This window comes from Myotis brandtii, unplaced genomic scaffold, assembly GCF_000412655.1.
Source record: "Myotis brandtii unplaced genomic scaffold, ASM41265v1 scaffold230, whole genome shotgun sequence".
Classification (NCBI taxonomy): domain Eukaryota; kingdom Metazoa; phylum Chordata; class Mammalia; order Chiroptera; family Vespertilionidae; genus Myotis; species Myotis brandtii.
Window position 1 is genome coordinate 7,772,111 of NW_005358650.1, and position 1,613 is coordinate 7,773,723.

A 1,613-nucleotide genomic window follows, 5' to 3' on the forward strand; every position below is an offset into this window, starting at 1 on the left:
AGCGTCCGTTTCCCAGGGAGACGGGGAGGCAGGCTCCGCGAGGGCTGGGCGCATTCCTGCTAGGACCCTGGCTTTCCGCGCTCCTGGTCCCACGCCCTCCTCGAGGACGGCCGTGTCCGGAACCGGCGGGCACTATAGCTCTGAGGCTGCAGTGACCCCTGGTGGGTCCTCAGGTGCGTGCACAGACAGCCCGAGCTGAGCCGCGAGAGGCTGGGCCTTCGCAGCAGGTGCAATCTCTGCTCTCCCGCTGGGAACCAGCCTCGAGTTAATTAATGCGCGTCGTCGTGGTTCCTGGAGACACGCGGGGGGACACGGAGCAGAGCTGAGGGTAGGCCTCCCAGAAAACTTCTCTACTCTGTATTTCGTATTAGAAAGTACAAGAGCTTTGGCATCAGACATAGTTTTGAATTCCAACCTAGGTAACCAAAGCTCAAAAAAATTGCTTAAAATGCCTTAAAAATAGTACCTTAAGAATGAAATAATAAAAATTTTAAAGCTGGCATCCGCGGCACAGTAGACCGGAAATGAACAATTTGTGACTTGGGAGGGAGTTTCCTTCCATAGTGATTTGCCACAAAGAACCTTCTGTGGGAAGCCTTTTTCCCTGCTATAGCAGCTCCATCTAAACATGGAGAGCACAACCCCCAAAGTGTGATTCAAACCTGCCATGTTTGGTATGAACTTGACGTAAAGCTATGACTCAAAACTATTTTATCTTCCAGGTGTTCTGTGAAACAGAAGCAGTTTTTGAGTTTCTAATCAAATTCTATGTTCAACTTTGGGTTGTATTGTCCAAATTTTGCGTTACATGAGCGGGCACCTTATTTATTCTGGGTTTAGCATCTTTGCTCCTGGAGGCTTTTCTTTTCTGTAATATAATACTCCAGGCACAAATTGCCAAAAGGGATTGAAATTTTCATAGCAGATTTTCATTCATTATCATCATATTCAGGCGAGCCTCCTTAGTTTGCAAAAAACAAAAGATAGGACCAAGTGTAATAATTTATTTTTCCAGTTTTAAGTCTTGTTGCCACCTGATTTATGTCCTTTGATTCTGGGGATTTTTGTTTCACCTTTAATGGTGATGGAAAGGCTGGGGCTTGGGGGTAAGGCAGCAATTCTTTTCATTTCAGGCTCCTCACAATGAAAAGTACAAAGCCATGAAGCCCTGTACATATGACAAACTTTTCTGAGTGAGGCATTTTCTTTTCCATTTCTTTATCAGGGATGGGGCAAAGAAAAAAATCCATTTAAACACAAAATTGGAGTTTCCTAGAGATAATGGGAAGATTCCACCGGTTAAAATAAAAACAGTGTTAATGAGCCATTGATATACAATAAACTGCATATATTTAAAGTAAAATTTGATACATTTTGATCTATGTATATACTCATTAAACCATCACCAAAATCAAGCTAGTAAACATATCCTTCACCCATAAAATTTTCTTCTGTAACTTTATGATTTCTTCCACCTGATTCTCGCCACATCTCACCTCCCAGATAACCTCCAATCTGCTTTTTGTCACTAGATTTTCCGTATTTTCTAGAGTGTTATACAAATGGAATCATGGTCTCAACTCTTTATTTTTTTTGCGGCGGGGGGGGGGGGT

The 1,613-nt window shown here is 43.2% G+C and overlaps 1 long non-coding RNA gene across 2 annotated transcripts in view; it reads left to right on the forward strand.

Moving 5' to 3' along the window:
• LOC102245912 overlaps positions 1-1,613 on the forward strand; it is a 113,312-nt gene that overhangs the window by 915 nt on the left and 110,784 nt on the right. The gene's annotated exons all lie outside the window — the stretch shown is intronic.